The following is an 18060-nucleotide window of genomic DNA, read 5'->3' as shown; positions in this document are numbered from 1 at the left end:
AGGATTTTCTTATGTGTTGACCCTGATTGATATGGCTACTCGTTATCCTGAAGCCATTCCACTTAGAAATATCTTAGCAAAAAACGTGGTTAAGGAAATATTAGGGTTCTTCACCAAGTTTGGTCTGCCCAAGGAGGTTCAGTCAGACCGGGGAAGTAGTTTCATGTCAAATGTTTTCAAGCAGTCTCTGAAAGAGTTGGGCATCACCCAGACCACGTCTTCAGCTTACCATCCCCAGACCCAAGGAGCGTTGGAGAGATATCATCAAACACTCAAATCGATGCTCAAGAAATACTGTTTGGAACATCAGAAAGACTGGGATAAAGGTCTTCCATTCGCTGTATTTGCCGCAAGAGAATCTCCAAATGAATCACTGGGCTTCTCACCTTTTGAACTACTGTTTGGCCATGAAGTAAGAGGACCCCTTAAGCTACTCAAGGAATGCTGGCTGTCAGAGGAAGATGACGTCAACCTGCTGGAGTATGTGATGAAGTTCAAAGAACGGCTGTCCACTGCTTTACAACTGGCGAGAGAGAATTTAGGAGCTGCTCAGGAGAAGATGAAAACTTGGTATGATAAGAAGTCCAGGTTACGCCACTTTCAGCAGGGAGATCAGGTTTTGATTCTGCTACCGGTGCATGGGCAACCTCCTCAAGCCAAGTTTAGTGGTCCTTATTTCGTGGAGAAGAAACTCAGTGATGTCAACTATGTCATCGCCACACCAGATCGTAGAAAGAACAAGCAACTTTGTCACATCAACATGCTAAAGTTATATCACAGGCGGGACGAAAATAATCCAGTCTGCGCTGTAGCTGTTCTACCCGAGTCTGCAAGTGAAGCTCTCCCATGCAGTATGAGCCTGAGTGATAGTTTGGGGAAGAATCCTGATATCATGAATGATCTCCAGACTAAGCTTTCTCATCTACCTCCCGAGGAAAGGCAGGAGTTTTCGGCATTACTGCAGGAGTACCCGCAAGTGTTCCGTGCCACTCCAGGAAGAACCACTGTGTTGATGCATGATGTCGATGTTGGAGACGCAAAGCCAATTAAACTGCCGCCTTACCGTGTGAACCCAGTGAAAGTTCCTCTCATCCAGAAGGAGCTTGGCTACCTGTTGGACCACAAGATGATTGAGCCCTGTCAGAGCGAGTGGAGTTCTCCTGTCACTCTAGTCCCAAAGCCAGGTGGGTCACAGTGGCTTTGCATCAACTACAGACGTGTTAATCAGATAACCAAAACAGACACTTACCTTCTCCCTCGTGTGGAAGATTGCATAGACAAGATCGGAAAGGCTAGGTACATAAGTAAGTTTGATTTGTTAAAGGGATACTGGCAAGTACCTATGACTGAACGTGCTAGGGAGATCTCATGTTTTTTGCATGTTCTGTAATGCCATATGGTATGAAGAATGCACCAGCCATATTTCAGAAGCTCATGAATGTTGTAACAGAGGGATTGGCAGGGTGTGTTGTTTATATTGATGATGTGTTAATCTTCAGTGACAACTGGAAAGATCACCTATGCCATGTCAGTAAATTTCTTGAGCGTTTGGTACAGGCTAATCTTGTAGCTAATTTATCAAAGTGTGAGTTTGGTCAAGCTAAAGTTCAGTACCTTGGGTACGTAATTGGTGATGGACATGTTGCACCACCAGGAGCTAAGGTTCAGGTTATAAGTGATCTTCCCAGACCTAGAAGTAGGAAAGAGCTACAAAGATTTTTGGGAATGGTAGATTATTACAGGAGATTTGTTTTTAACTTTTTAATTCTTGTTTCACCACTTACAGACCTACTGAAAAAGGGAGTTGAATTTGTATGGACCGATGACTGTGAATCCTCTTTCAACAAACTTAAAGCTATCCTATTAAGTCAGCCAGTGCTCGCTACTCCAAATTTTGCTAAGCCTTTTAAGATGGCTGTTGACGCAAGTGATACAGGAGCTGGGGCTGTTTTGCTGCAAGAGGATGATCAGGGTATTGAACACCCTGTATCTTATTACAGTAAGAAGTTCACTCCACCTCAAAAGAACTACTCAACTATTGAGAAAGAGCTTTTGGCCTTGATTTTGGGTTTACAGCATTTTTCATTTTATTTGTGTTCTGGTTTTGACCCCATAGTCATTTATACCGATCATAACCCACTGAAATTCCTTAGTAAGTTTAAAGATAAAAATCAGAGATTGACAAGATGGAGTCTACTTCTTCAGGAGTATTCATTAGACATACAGCATGTCAAGGGGAAAGAAAATGTTATTGCAGATTGCTTATCTAGACTTTAGACAGATTGTTTTAGAGTAATAAGAAATTTTCTTTGTAAATTTCTTTTTCTTTGTGGGGAGGTGTTACATAGCCTATGATTTCATCATCCTTTGTGCAATTTTAATGTACAGTTGCTGCATGTTCGATCACGAGCGTGTTCTACCTCACTCCCCCCTTCCACCCTTATAGTAGAGTAAGTCGTTCTTTCTGTTGTTCAGAGCAGGATTGTCAACTCTTTGTCCCCATGGCTTCATTTGCGCGTCCTTCTTACAAGTTGTATCAAGCTCTGCCAGCCCCTATATAATGAGCTCAGTCTCTACATTATTGCCACTTAGATCTACTCCTCATTTTGTTCACATCTCTGTCCTCCCCTGTACAGTTATTATTGTGAGTGCTCAGGAAGTCTCCAACCATCTAGCAGCTGTGTAATATGAGTATAAGTGTTATTGCATTTTGTTCTTGTACTGTATAGCATAAGTTGTTAATTTGTAGGCCTAGTGAGGTTTTTGTAATTCATGTAAGGTTCTTATTATTAGCCATTGTTCATAATAGTTTGTATCTGTAATAATTTATTTTGCATTAACTGAGCATTCCCCAGTGTATTTTCAATTTATTAGGGCTGACTTAGATAAATTTACTCTTGCTAATTTCGTGTTAATAGAGGCTATTGCAGTTAACCATATATTTAACCTGTTTTTTTGCCATTACATTATCCTTATGAGTCCTGAATGTTTTGTTGTTAGTTTGAGCATTAAACTTTAACTTGTAATTTTACCTAACTCTTTTGTTTTGAACCTGGAACTTTACGATACAGTAGTGATTTTTAGTATTCTCACTTAAAGTGTACATTATCTTTCGTTGTTCCGTAAAAATATATATATATATATATATATATATATATATATATATATATAGTATATATATATATATATATAATTTGAGAAGAAATGAAGCAAACCATATATATATATATATATATATATATATATATATATATATATATATATAATTTGAGAAGAAATGAAGCAAACCATATATATATATATATATATATATATATATATATATATATATATCATCAGCCGTTTGAGTATCCACCGCAGGACCGGCCTATTCCGACCGAAGTCGGGACGATACAGCCAATGTATCTCTACCAAGTGGCTTAAGCTGTCTAGTAGAGATTGTTATGTAGGATGAGAAGTGCTTGTAAGTGTAATTGTAGTGTTGGAGTGGCTTTGGATGTGTGTGTAGTCTGTGAACCAAGTGTAATCGGCCCGCGCAAGCCGACTGGGTGCAAGCATACTTTATAGTAAGCGACACTGGTTCAACCACAGCACCCCTTGTGTCCGCCAATGCAGTATGTGGCCGAGTGAACACTCCCAACGTTTATTTTCCTGGTGGGGCGCGAACCCTGGCTTACCCGTGTACGAGACGCACACTCTACCACTGTGGCACAGAGGCCCATATATATATATATATATATATATATATATATATATATATATATATATATATTGTGACAAAAATGAAGCACGACATCTGAGCTTGAAGGGGGTAAGGGAGAGTTGAACTACGCTTTCTTAGCCCATTCAGTCCACTGATGAATTTTCACTTTGTTCTTGCTACCTTCAGATGCTTTTATTTAGATTTAGATGGCGAAAGGTTTGCCCAAAGGTATATAAAATGGTCTGAGGGTAGCAAGGATTAAAGAATGCGTCATGAAGTTGAAGGGCTACAAGCTGGAGAGGGCGAAGGTGTATGCAAGTCCTCAGTTTCTGACGGCCATATATGATACAGTTGTGGGCTTTAGGTGCACAGCTGTGAGCAGAGTTCGTCGACAGTCCTCTGCCAACGTTGCATCGGGTCCTTCATACATCTCATCCCTCCCCAAACGAGAGAGTCTGTGTTTTATAATGCCATTACATAAGAACAGTTCGTGTAGCACCTTCCATTGCCACACCAAGCAGAGAAGTGATGGCGAACTTTTGCACGCCACTGTACAGAGCGCAGTCAACAGCAAGGTAGACAGGCTAAATATACTTTACTATCATTAGTTCACATACTACTCTCAGAAATTAAAGTTACAGTTATATAAGTCTCTTGTTTAAGAATAGAAATGTAAGGCTAAATCGGAGTTAGGGTGGGGAAATAGGGATGGTGGTTGGGACGGTTTGGGCGGGGAGAGGAGTGGTGGAAATGGGGCTACACTGGGCGGGACGTAGGAGGGTGGAGCAAGGTGGTGATAGGGAGTGGCTAGGATCTTGAGGTGGAGTTACGTGGAGCGTAGAGTAGCGGGGTGGAATTAAGTGTCAGACTGAGTGGGACGTAGGAAAGTAAGGTGAATATCAGTCAGGTGAGGTGTAGAAACGTGGAGTCAGGTGGTTTGATTGGACGGGGTATAGCCACAGTTGCGAAGTAAAGTGAATGTGGGTCAGGCGGGGTGCAGGTAGGTGGAGTTAGATTGGTTATGATGCAGAAGGTGAGGTGGTGTGAAGTGGGGCGGGGCGTGTTTTTATTTATTTTTTTCCCGTTCGGATTCTTTGTCATCCAGTCAAATTGGCAGTGTTGGAGTGAGTTCAGCTAGAAATGATTTGGCATCGTCGTACATTCGCAGCAAACAAGATAATACCATTTTATGTTATACAGTATTATTTACGAGTGGTTTGCCATTTCAGACTACTGGTTTAAAGCGTCTGAACTAAATCGCTTGGCGTTTGCCAGAATGAGAGAATAAATGAAAACGTCACTGACACTCAGGGTAAAAAGAAGGCTGCAAGTGTGTTGCTGCTTGGAGGAGATCCATGTCATTACTCACTGACTGTTTATAACTGCATTTTGTATATAATACCTCTTAAGTCGCCCAGCCTAAACTAACCAGGCCTAAAATTACCTACTCTGATCTTATCTGATATAACCATACCTAACCTTACCGGTACCTTACCCAACGTAACCTACTCTGAACATATCAATTCTAATTTTATCAAAAAAGCCAAACCTAACCTAACCTAACCCTAATCTATTTTTATTTTAATCTTATCGAATATAACCAAACCAAACCAAACCTGACCTCACCTAACCCAAACTAAAGTTATCTATTCAAATCTTATCTAATACAGCCAAATCTAACCTTACCTTACCTTACTCAGCTCAAGTTAGCCTAATCCTTCCTAAACTTATCTACTCGTGCCAAAAACAGCCAAACCTCAAGCCTTCTTTTTACCCAGGGTGACAGTGACGTCTCCTTTTATTCTCTATGATTCTGGCTAACGCCAAGTGATTTTGCTCAGACACTTCTAAACCACAGGCTCTGAAATGGCGAACCACTAGTAAATGATACTGTAACACAAGATTGTATCATCGTGTTTACATTTTGACAGCTGATCTAAGCGAAGGTGCGACTTTTGCCAAATAATTTCTCGTTGAAATCACTCCAACACTGTCAGTGTGACTGAATGACTAAAAACACAACAGTGGGGCATTGAAAGTAAAAAGTGGAGTTAGGTGGAGGGGAGGAGTTGACTTGAGGAGTTTGATGCTTCGACTGGGAGTGGTGTAGGAAGATGAGGTGAAGTGAGGTCGAGGGGGGTATAGGGAGTTAGGTCCGTGGGATGTAGGAAGCGAGGTGGATTTAGTCGGGCAGAAAGAAGGAACGAAAAGTTCAAGCAAGTTCGGGCGGAGAATAGAGAGGTGAGGTGGGGTTTAGTTGGGCGGGGCGTGTGTGAGTGTAGTTAGACTGGGCGGGGTCTAGGAAAGTGAAATGGAGTTTTGTGGGACGATGACCGGAAAGGTGAAGTGAAACTGGTTTGGACGGGGTGGGGCAAAATTAAATGACTGCATGGAAATGAAGAAAAGTTTGCATCAAGAAAAAACCTGTCAGGTTGTGAAAAAAGCACGAAACTAACCTAAATATTCTGTCTTGGATGAAGTGAAAGGGAGACGGATCAGGTCAGGGGGTGTGGGGGAGGGTCTGATCAGGGAAGAATGGTTAGGGTCAGAGGAGATTTTGACTGGGAGGGGCGAGTGGGGTTGACTTGAGTAAGGCAGAGTGAAGGTGATCGAAAAACATGTTAATATGAGTAGGATTAAGTAGAGTGGGACAGGGTAGAGCTGATCAGAATGAGGATCGGAGTAGTGCTGTTTTTGTTGCCCGAGTTGAGGTCTACTGGGGATGAGAGGGAAGGGAAGAGAGGTGAAATGAGTGGCAGGGGGTGAGGGAAAGGAAAAGGGGGACTAAGAGGTACCGTACCTTGATAGAACGGGCACGCAAGAGAATATGGTAAGGATTTCAGCTGTTTGTTCATACCTAGTTGTTCTTACCTAATTGTATCTTTACAGGAATGAGTCAAGCTCGTACTGTCCCGTGTCTTAAACCATATTTACCGTACCGGTACATATCCTTAAATTTGTGAATTGTTTTGGCACACACTATTTCATTCGGTAGTGCATTCCACTGATCAATTGCTCTGTTTGGGAAACTGAATTTCCTTACGCCTTTATCACCTCTCTTCTTATGCAGTTTTTTGCAGTGTCCTCTTGCTGATGCTTCCCCATAGGTTAAGTAATCATTTATGTCTATTTTCTTCTTCCCTGATATGCATTTATATAGCATTATCATGTCACCTCTTTTCCTTTTCTCCTGTAGTGTTGGTAGATTCAGTTTATTTAGTCTTTCTTCGTAGCTTAGATCCCTTAAGCTTGGTATCCATCTTGTAGCGGCCCTTTGAACCTTTTCAATCTTGTCTATGTGTTTTTTTGAGATGAGGACTCCAGGGTTGGTCTGATGAATGATGTTATTATCCTTCTTAGCATGTCTTCATTTATGTATGTGAATGCTATTCTCATATTTGCAAGCAGTGTATACATGTTCCGTACCTTCTCACTGATGTGGTCAGCCGGAGATAGTCTGTTATTGATAATCACACCTAGGTCCTTCTCTCTTTCTGATGTGTGTAGGGTTTTATTACCTAAAGTATAATCCCAACCAGGTCTTTTTCCACTTTTACCAAACTTGATTACATGACACTCTTCCACATTGAATTCCATTTGCCATGTATTATTCCATTCATGAAGTTTATTTAATTCTTCTTGTAGCTCTTTACAAGTCTGTGTTAGTAATTCTCCTTTGTATTTTTGCATCATCTGCAAACATATTTAGATAGCTTTCATTTCCAGTGTTACTGTCTATATCATTTATATACCCTAAAAACATGTTTGGTGCCAGCACTGAGCCCTGTGGTACACCACTGGCCACTTCTTTCCATGATGAGTAATTTCCCCTTAGTACTGTTCTCATTTCTCTTTTTATGAGAAAATCTTGCATCCAACAAAACAGTTTGCCTCGAATTCCTCCTTGATGGTACAGTTTCCATAAAAGTCTTTGGTGTGGTACTGTCAAATGCTTTCTTGAAATCTAAATAGGTACTGTCCACCCATCCTTCTCTTTGCTGTATTGTGTCTGTTACTCTGTCATAGTAGCTCAACAGATTAGTAACACATGATTTTCCTTTTCTGAAACCAAACTGTCTTTCTGTTATCATATTGTGTTCTCCTAGATGATTTACCCAAGCTTTTCTTATAAGCTTTTCTAATACCTTGCTTACAACACTGGTCAGTGATACTGGTCGGTAGCTGAGTGGATTTTGTCTATTCCCTTTCTTGAATAAGGGGACAATATTTGCTTTCTTCCAAATATCAGGTAGTTTACCGTGACTCAAGGATTTCTTGAAAATTAAAAATAATGGTTTACTTAACTCCTTTGCACATTCTTGTAGCACCCAACATGAAATTTCATCAGGACCATTTGCTTTTCCTCTGTCTAATGTACTTAACTCCTCCTGTATTACTTTTTCTGATATTTGTATATCTGGTAGTATGTGTAGGCATGCATGTTCCACATAGTGTGTAACATGCATGTGTGTGTGTGTGTGTGTGTGTGAGAGAGAGAGAGAGAGAGAGAGAGAGAGACAGACAGACAGACAGACAGAGGTGAAAGGGTACAAACTACAGTGTGGAATAGGGTGAGGGAGGCAGTAAGAAGGGACTGTTTTCTTCCTTATTATTTATGCAAGTCTATCACACACTGCTAAAAAGGGGAGGAAATGTTGCACAAGAGAATTATTTATGTTTCTCGTTTGCAGAATAAGTCGCTGAGGAAAAGATGCTAGATCAAAGATTCCCGACGTGTTATTTACAGGATCCTTCATTTTGGCAGCACACTTAATGAAATCCTCCCCCCACCTCTCTCTCTCACACACACACACACACACACACACACACACACTTATAAGAAAAGCTTGGGTAAATCATCTTGAAGAACACAATATGATAACAGAAAGACAGTTTGGTTTCAGAAAAGGAAAATCATGTGTTACTAATCTGTTGAGCTACTATGACAGAGTAACAGACACAATACAGGAAAGAGAAGGATGGGTGGACAGTATCTATTTAGATTTCAAGAAAGCATTTGACACAGTACCACACCAAAGACTTTTATGGAAACTGTACTACCAAGGAGGAATTCGAGGCAAACTGTTTTGTTGGATGCAAGATTTTCTCATAAAAAGAGAAATGAGAACAGTACTAAGGGGAAACTACTCATCATGGAAAGAAGTGACTAGTGGAGTACCACAGGGTTCAGTGCTGGCACCAAACATGTTTTTAGTGTCTATAAATGATACAGACAGTAACACTGGAAATGAAAGCTATCTAAATATGTTTGCAGATGATGCAATAATACAAAGGAGAATTACTAACACAGACTCTTGTAAAGTGCTACAAGAATTAAATAAACTTCATGAATGGAGTAATACATGGCAAATGGAATTCAATGTGGAAGAGTGTCATGTAATCAAGTTTGGTAAAAGTGGAAAAAGACCTGATTGGGATTATAAGTTAGGAAATAAAACCCTACACACATCAGAAAGAGAGAAGGACCTAGGTGTGATTATCAATAACAGACTATCTCCGGCTGACCACATCAGTGAGAAGGTACGGAACACGTATACACTGCTTGCAAATATGAGAATAGCATTCACATACATAAATGAAGACATGCTAAGAAGGATAATAACATCATTCATTAGACCAACTCTGGAGTATGCATCAGCAGTCTGGAGTCCTCATCTCAAAAAACACATAAAGATTGAAAAAGTTCAAAGGGCCGCTACAAGATGGATACCAAGCTTAAGGATCTAAGCTACGAAGAAAGACTAAATAAACTGAATCTACCAACACTACAGGAGAGAAGGAAAAGAGGTGACATGATAATGCTATATAAATGCATATCAGGGAAGGAGAAAATAGACATAAATGATTACTTAACATATGGGGAAGCATCAGCAAGAGGACACTGCAAAAAACTGCATAAGAAGAGAGGTGATAAAGACGTAAGGAAATTCAGTTTCCCAAACAGAGCAATTGATCAATGGAATGCACTCCCGAATGAAATAGTGTGTGCCAAAACAGTTCACAAATTAAAGGATATGTACGATAAATATGGTTTAAGACACGGGACAGTACGAGCTTGCCTCATTCCTGTAAAGGTACAAATAGATAAGAACAATTAGGTAAGAACACACACACACACACACATTGTCACGAGGGGACGTGAATTTTTAATTAATATAATAAATATATGTTGCTTAAAAATGGAGACAAGTAATTGACTTGTGAAATCAAGCAGTGAGTTTTACTTTATGCCGGCTTACTTCGTCGATCCTCTAAGGATGAGAATTTATAAACTTTCTCAACAGTACACAGCAGAGACTAATTACTCATGCGTGCTGTTTGTTAGTACTGTTAGCCTCTAGAGAAAGTGACTCCACCCCTGACAATCAATAAATAATGCTATTAACGATAAACGGGTTCTTGCCGGTGCATTAACTCCTGGCTGGCACAACGGATTTAAGCTTAACACAAAAGGACTGGCCTAAGTACCAGTTATGAATAATACAAAGAGTTTCTAGGAGTGGCAACTAAAATAAGCTAAATGTGGAGAAATAAAACACGAGTTTAACTACATTGAGCTCAAAGAAAAAAGAACTTTAAATTTATTAATTACACTCAACCCTCGGCTATCACGGGTTCCGCTATAGTGTATCTCGCTATCACGCCTGTATACAAAACTACCCAAATACCTTTATCATGCACTAAATGCCTGCTATCGGCACTGCAAATGTTCGAAAATTTCAAAAAGGCCAGGCTCCAGTGCTCCGCCCAGCCAACAAAAGCTTCACTCCGTGATTGGTCGTGTGATGTCAGCGCCAGCCGAGTGATTGGCTGCCCGACCGAGGCTCCTGCCCGTCAAACCATTCAAGTGCGCACCCTCAGACCGTGAACAGTGATAGCGCGAACAATAACCTTTTTTTATGATATGACCATGGCCAACGTACCCCCTCCCCATCCCCCTACCATCTCCCAACATAATGCTGCGGCACCTGGTAGGGAAGTAAAGAAGAGGAAGAACCTAAGTTATGCAGATAAACTGGAAATGTGAAACTTATAGAGAATGGTGAGACCAAGCGAAGTGTAGGGAAGAAACATAACATCAATGAATCAACTGTGAGGGGTATTTAGAAGAATTGTTATCACATCATAAAACATGCTCATTTTTAGACTATTATATGTTAATATGTGGTACAAAAAAGGTATCTTAGGGGTAAATATTGAGGTCATTGAGGTCATGGCAGCAATTAGAATTATTACAATAAGGTCTTCAATTCGGCTATCACGGTTTCGGCTACAGCGCAGCCATAGCGGGACCAATTGGGAGTGATAGCCGAGGGTTGAGTATACAATGAATTAATTTTTCGTTACATGAGTCTTAAAATGAATTCAAAATAACAAGGGAAATACACTCACTCGCTCATTCAAACACTAACACTTGAACCAAGGAAAACAAAAAGAAATACTGGTCAGTAGATGGGCAAGCAGAAGGAACTGGGCGCTGGTGTAGAACGGATGCTGCGATACGCTAAACCTCTCCACCGATTCACCGTCTAGGTAGAGTTTTCAGGAACTCACTGTACAATGGCGGCACTGCTCCAAGCTGGGCACAGCGAACCTGCTGTCGCGACGATCCAAGCCTGACTAAATTCAAACTATGAGGCAAGGGCTGGGACTGGCCGTGTTTGCTTCAACGGTCAATGGAAAGAAAGTGAGCGATATACACTCACAATAAATCACTCAGTGAAGGCGCTAATATCGAGCGCAAAGATGATCACTTATGAAACAGTGAAAAATGTTCTGAAAACCGCCCCAACCGAGTGAACACGAGAACAGTTGACCTGAGCGATACGCAGTGGGAACTCCACCAGAATTTGTGGTTTTCCCACTAATGAAAAATGTCACGATTTTATAAATACACTCACGTGAATTCGTGACAATATGCCCCATCAAAATCAAAATTTTTTCTTCAGAGAAAAATTTTTCGATATACATACATATAAATCCTAATTCAGTCTCACAAGATTCACACTGTGGTGTGTGTCCTATCCCGCTACAGGAGAAAATCACAGTTGCCCATGAGTGAAAAAAAAAATGTATTTACGTTACTAGAAGCAAGCTTGAGGAAAAAACTCCATGACGACGGTGAAAAATCCTGTACTCAGGTCAACTGAGTGAAAAATTCGCTACATTTACATTAATGGAGACTGTTTTTATCCCATTAACTATGAAATTCTTACGACGCTGAATAAAATCGTCTGGCGGTAGGAAGAATGGAAAAAAAAAAAGCATCGTTCTGAAGGGGTTATCAGTATCCTAGATTGCTACTAACCCATTCACTGCGAGAGGTATTCCTTAACCCCGTGAACTCTGCAAATTATTTATTTATTTACTGCTGCCATCTGACAATTATTACTCAGCTTAGGAGAGACTTTAGGAACTGGAGGGGTTTGATGTAGCCTTCACTAACATCACCATTACAACAGATCTACCCAAAATACAGACTGGTCCGAAAATAGCGCTCCACTAGACTATAACCTGTAGTATCTTGTCTTGCGGGTACGGCTCAATCTGCCGGTGTGGGCGTGGTAGTGGGAGTAGGAAATTAATAAATAGGTAGACACTGTAAACGCTGACTGAGCCATCCTCGCAACACTCGAGAAATCGCCTGATGGAGTGGAAGAGAAGCGCTACATGTGGACCACCCTGGACATCAAGGCGTTTGTTAAATAACCACAATTAAATAACACGTCTTTGAACCGAAGGGGTTAAGCACAATTTACCTGTCTGGGAGTATGGGGGATGAAATACGAGTATGATGTTATCGCTGAGGATGCGTATAGGGAATAAAATATGACGTCATCGATGTGGAAGGGTATAGGGAATAAAATATGACGTCATCGATGTGGAAGGGTATAGGGAATACAATATGACGTCATCGATGTGGAGAGGTAAAGGGAATACAGTATGACGTCATCGTTGTGCAAGGGTATTAGGTATAAAACATCACGCCATCGTTATGAAGGGGTAAAGGCTCCTGACGGGTAACTGATCCGTAAGACCCGAAGGACATTGCTTTCTGCCACTGGAGGAGTGATCCGCCCCCCACCAGTGCTTGTCAAAGGTCAAGGTAAAAATCTTTGTAGAAACTACTAAGAATAATCTCTCTCTCTCTCTCTCTCTCTCTCTCTCTCTCTCTCTCTCTGTCTTACCATCACCAACACACCACCACTGCCAATACCACCACCACCTTCACCACCAACTATGTCATCACCAACACCACGCCACCAACATCTAAACCACAATCACTATCATCGTCAACTTCTACAAAAATACTATCACTATCCACAGAACACCAGGAACTCTACCATTCCCACAGCCATGGCTACCAAATTCCAACTACAGTACTATGACTATCATCACTATCACGACCACAAACAAGTACACGGACTACCACAACACTACCATCATTACCACAACATACACCATACCACCACCATCACCACCTAAACCACCACCAAAACCACTATCGCGGCTACCACCACCACATGCACAACCGTCACCCCACTACCATCATAACCACCACTAACACCAATATCACTGCTACCACCACCACCACAACTACCTACACAAGGATCACCTCACTACCACCATAACCACCACTAACACCACTATCATTGCTACCACCATCACAACTACCTACACAACCATCACCTCACTACCACCACAACCACCTCTACCACTACCACCGCTACCACCATCTCCACAGCTACCGTAAACCATCACCCCACGACCACCTTCACCAGGGCCAGTGGTGGTGGGGACTGGGGGTAGGGGGAGGGAGCGATACAGAGGATTCCAGGAACTGCATATCCTCTAGCCAGACTCGAACCAGGTCTCTCTCTCTCTCTCTCTCTCTCTCTCTCTCTCTCTCTCTCTCGTTTGTTTAGCCTTGCCTTTGAGCTGCCTACATGCGGTAACAGCTTAAAACTCACATCACAGCTTCAGACTCAAACATTCACCCGACTAACCTTGATATCAAATGCAGGTAATATTCCTTCACAAAAACTCGTGTGACAATAGAAACAGCACACCTCCCTCCCCCCCACTCCCCCCAAAAAATACGATTCAGACGACCGTATGCTTAACCCTTCACTCAGATGAAACATTTATTAATTTCTTGCCACCTTCAAAGTCTTTCATTCAGCTTTAAAGAAACATCGAAATCAAAGAATTATATGTAGCCTTTGAAGGGTTGGTGAGAGGGGGGCAACTTCTCAGATGAATAAATTCGTCATGTAATATTCCTTAACTTCTGTAATTTGGGATGCAGGCAGTCTGAATCTTAAAACCAAACGGCTTCCATCAATGCCCATCGAAAATTGGAGGCTTGTCCTTTCCCTTCCTGACTGTACCCAGTGAAGCAGCTGACGTCTTGCATGATTCCCGCTTCTACAAGACGATTTTACTCATCTCAGAACCCGATCATAAATAGAGGGTTTGTGACGGCTATACATCTGACGCCTTCATTTCGATAAGTCTTTTCTAACACAATACGACAGTCTGTTTGTTGTGTGAGTACAATACGAAAACAATACATTGCACTGAAAGAGTTAAGGTCTAAGCATATAGCCGACAGCTTCATCATAAACACTATCAGAATAATAGTATTTTATGAAGTATTAGCACGTGGGATCAGACTTCATTAATCGCTCACTACAAAGTCGACTCCTCAAATTTTAATTAAATAATGAAGTGGCAGCGAGATTTATGTAAAAAAAAAAAAAAAAAAACGGGTCCTTTTTGTAAAGGAACAAAAATCATCCTCACAGATATACTCAAAACGTGAGTATGGAAGCATTTGTTAGTGTTGGCCATTATCTAAACTACTTACTGTACACCTGCTGACACTTGAATGTCAACACTGATCCCCTCCTCCCTCTAAGTGGCTTCATATATATTATGCATTCACAGACGATTATGCCCTTGATAAAATCCTTGAGCGTAACCGATGTCAGCAGTTTAAACCATTAATTCCTCGACAGTGACTGCACAGTTTAAGTTACTCCTTGGATAAATAAGAATATGAGTAGAGCTGGTGCACTAATACTGTGTAAATATTATAAAAAAAAAAAAAAAAAGCACGAATATAGTATGCTCGTTTATACTGGACGGAACTAGGCCACTCGGCCTGAGTGCAAAGGAAAGCAAACAGCAACAGACCCAGCGGTCCACTCAAGACTGTTTAATGAGAGAATGCTATGACTATATCGAATTCTATGTGAAGAAAAGACTGGAAAGCAAAATGGCTCTATCCTCCCCCCCCCCGACCAAATAAACCTTCCAGCCGAAACCAAGAAAAATGGGACGGGCCATCATGCAACATGGAAAAACTGTCATGGATATTTCATAGGAAGGACTGAAAGGTGAAACTGTTGTACATCACCTTAAACTGTACGGGAAAAGTGACAGTAATATCAAACTATAGTGATGATGATGTATTTACCGTAATCTGAGTGAGGAAAACAACTTACAGTTTTCGTATTATTCAGGCAAGAATGTGATAAGTTGGGAATTTAAAGTTCGATACTTATCTGTGCGACTTGTACGTGTTTTTACTGCACTGCTATCTACCACTTTCCAAAGCTACTTGTTCCATATGTTTACAACACTGTAGAAGGGAAAAGGGTTTTGCTTCATTTGAACGGAAAACCTTTGACAATAATTTCATATCTGTTACCATTAGTGTGATCAGAGCAGTCTTCTGTGAAGTGCTCATTAACCACCAACCTGTTATGTCCTTTAAAAATTCTGCATACTTGAATTAAATTCCCTCCTATTTTGCACTTTCATAGGTCAAACAGCTTCAGCTCCTAAATGTTCCTTGTGTGTTTCGCTTCTCATTCTAGGTATCATTTTGGTCACTCTAGCCTGCAATCTCTCCAGTTTTTCTAAATATTTCTTGCAATATGGTGACCAAAACTAAACTTAATACTCCAGATGCAGACGCATTAAGGAATTGTACAGTCGCCCCAAGAAGTGATGGCAGAGTTTCAGATTGCTTTGGTCACTCTGCACTGCCATACGTTCAATGAATCAGTGAATGTAAGGTAAACATTCAATGCCTTCATCACGTCATATCAAATAAAATATATATTAAATCACGCTAAGAATTAAAATGAATAACAGAAGGCAGTGATATATTAGAAGTTAACACTTATAGTTACCTTTCCCGATCTGAATGAATGTGAAATGTATTATTCCGCGCGTGGCCGGCAGTAGGCCTATAACTCCGTGTTCCTGATTTGTTTCCCAGGATTTCAAATACAGATGCTCTAGTTTTGAAGACCAGTTAAGGAAAATTCTTGTGACTGCAATACACTGCCTCATTTTCAAATGCTATGGTGATGATACAGCAACAATAAGGATGCCATAACAATGAAATTATTATTCGTAATGATGCCCTACCTGCGGTAGCAGCAAGACCATACTGCCTTTTATTCCGTCTTTCTCTCGCCGATAATAATTATAATTAGCAACTTTATTCCCAACTGATGCAAAATTATTTTTACTTGTAAGGAGGTATGACAGATTCTGCCTTTTTCTCTTACACTAGGCAATAAACAGGACCAAAACATGAGTTCATAAACCCGTGCAATGCAAAAGCACGCACTTTTTACTCCGTCTTTTAATCTTAACATCTGTCTTTTTAAATAAACTGTAATGTCCTGCTGAACAGAAAATGCTGATTTGGAAGTTTTGAACTCAGTTATTTGTTTATGAACCTCTGCATTTTATTAGTCTTGGTAATCGATTTTGCACTGAGGATATCAGACTGTGACAGAAGTTAGCATTCTCCAAGGAGCTCCGACTCTAGGCAAATTTCGAGGTTCTTTTATTTATACTTCCTTCACCGATAGCCCTCTGGCTTATATTAAATAATCCAGAGATTTTTCTTAATGGCAAACTGGCCAAAGGCAGTGTAATAACTTCATATCAATGAGTAAATGTTATCTCCTTTCGTGGGTGTTGATCGAAACATTTAAAATAGCTTACTGGCTTGCGCCGCCTTCCCGCTTTCTGTCGTCGTCCATGGAGACATTGGAAACGGAAATAATGACTTTAAATTAATCCCTAGTATTGTAACGGGAATTATTTTTATAAATAATAATTATCAATTTTAATTGTTTATTGAAGCTCCCTTTCGTTCAGTCTTACGCTACTAAAAAATTATTGCCTGTTACCATACTAGACTTGAACTCCACAAATTATTCCTGACTGTCCCTGAGCGATAGTTGTGAAATTTCAATTAGTTCCGTTTAGGATCTCCTATTATCGTAACTAGCTAACTGCTTCCTACAATTTTGAAATATACTGGTACTTTGGCATTGATTTATTTTTTTTTTGTAACAATTTTACGTATTAGGTTTCACCTCATGAAGATATAAGGAAGAGTATGTGCACTATCGCTGACTGAAAACTTATGGATACTCCGCCGTCACTTCTTAGGCCGACTGTACAAGGTAAGGATGATACTCTCTTATTTGAATTCGAACGCTCTGTATATAAATTAAACTAGTTTGTTAGCTTTCTTTATTGCTTCAGTGCACTGATGACTTGGTTTTAATCTTTTAAAATTTTCATTCATTCATTGCCAGACGCCATGTATCCCAACCGGGGTGGCCAAGGGCTTAGAGTTAATTGTTTTACAGGGAGGGGCACTAATCCTTCACCAACCCAACATGACACGTAGGGATGCCAACAGCATCTGGTGTTCCCAGGCGGTCACCCATCCAAGTACTAACCAGACCCAACGTTGCTTAACTTCGCTGATCGGACGGGAAGCGGTGTACTCAACGTGGTATGGCCGTTGGCATAAATGAAGAGGAGAAGCTTCGAGTGAAGGGTGAAGGTTTGAACTCAGTACACCTGTAGTAGAGTCCAAGGCCGCTCCACCTTGTTTATGCCGCCTCCTGCCTTAAAAATCTACTGTCTTGGATACGAACTTGATACCTCCAGCTGACCATACGCAGTTTAAGGAAGACCACTAATATCGATAGTGCGAGGATTCGAACCAGCGCTTGCAACTGTGTGAGTACAGCAGCTTACCAAGTCAGCCATTTAGGCTGGTGTACATGTGCTGGTCGTGTATTATTCATACAGTACCTGAAGTTTTCATCTTTTCTTCCGATGTTTAGGACTTTGCATTTGTCAGTATTAAAATCCATTTGTCATGTTTGAGCCCAAGTGAACAGTTTATCAGGATCCTTTTGAATCATGAGTCTTTGTTCTGGGGTATCTGCTCTGTTACTAATTTTTGTATCATCAGCAAATATTGATACTTTACAACATAAGCCATC

General features: G+C 40.7%; 1 non-coding gene and 1 pseudogene across 1 annotated transcript; both read right to left on the bottom strand.

The window, feature by feature from the left end:
* Window positions 1-18060, bottom strand: part of LOC145394536 (26S proteasome non-ATPase regulatory subunit 13-like) — a 111685-nt pseudogene that overhangs the window by 62883 nt on the left and 30742 nt on the right.
* LOC145394589 (5S ribosomal RNA) lies at window positions 17457-17575 on the bottom strand. Its single transcript, XR_013896447.1, has one exon. It is a non-coding gene; the product is annotated as a 5S ribosomal RNA (ribosomal RNA).

This window comes from Coenobita brevimanus, chromosome 27 (assembly GCF_032717465.1).
Source record: "Coenobita brevimanus isolate Jiangsu-jjx chromosome 27, ASM3271746v2, whole genome shotgun sequence".
In the NCBI taxonomy this organism is placed as follows: domain Eukaryota; kingdom Metazoa; phylum Arthropoda; class Malacostraca; order Decapoda; family Coenobitidae; genus Coenobita; species Coenobita brevimanus.
Note: the sequence above shows the minus strand (reverse complement) of the source record. Positions and strands in the feature narration are given on the sequence as shown.